The sequence below is a fragment of the Egretta garzetta genome, unplaced genomic scaffold, assembly GCF_000687185.1.
Source record: "Egretta garzetta isolate BGI_Z169 unplaced genomic scaffold, ASM68718v1 scaffold368, whole genome shotgun sequence".
Classification (NCBI taxonomy): Eukaryota; Metazoa; Chordata; class Aves; order Pelecaniformes; family Ardeidae; genus Egretta; species Egretta garzetta.
Genome location: NW_009260684.1, coordinates 770718 through 771101, shown reverse-complemented (window position 1 = coordinate 771101; position 384 = coordinate 770718). Strand labels below are relative to the sequence as shown.

Sequence of the window (384 nt, the reverse complement as noted above, 5' to 3'; positions counted from 1 at the left end):
CCCCCCCCCCCCCCCCCCCCCCCCCCAGCCATGATGGCCATGGCCACATCCACGCCAGCCGTGCTCGGCTCCCCACAGAGCGGGGACCCCCATGGGGGTGGGAGAGCAGTTTGGGGGTCCCCAGGGACTGTCACCCCTGAGAAACCCTCCCCTTCAGCCTGGACCCAAATTTTAACATCTTGTTTAGAGCCTGCTGGAGGGTCTCAGCGAGGGATTGCTCACGTTTCCCTGGAAGCTCAGTGGTTTCCCATTAAAACAAACCCAGGAGGATGCAGGATGGTCCGAGCACCCACACCCTGGGGCAGGCAGCCCCTTCCCAGCCCCAGAAGAAAGGGGATGCTGCTCCTCCCAGTGCTCTCGAGGAACCACAGCCCAGGACAAAAC

At 63.3% G+C, this 384-nt stretch overlaps 1 protein-coding gene across 1 annotated transcript in view; it reads right to left on the bottom strand.

Moving 5' to 3' along the window:
• PTPRU (protein tyrosine phosphatase receptor type U) overlaps window positions 1-384 on the bottom strand; it is a 56699-nt gene that overhangs the window by 29160 nt on the left and 27155 nt on the right. The window lies entirely within an intron of this gene.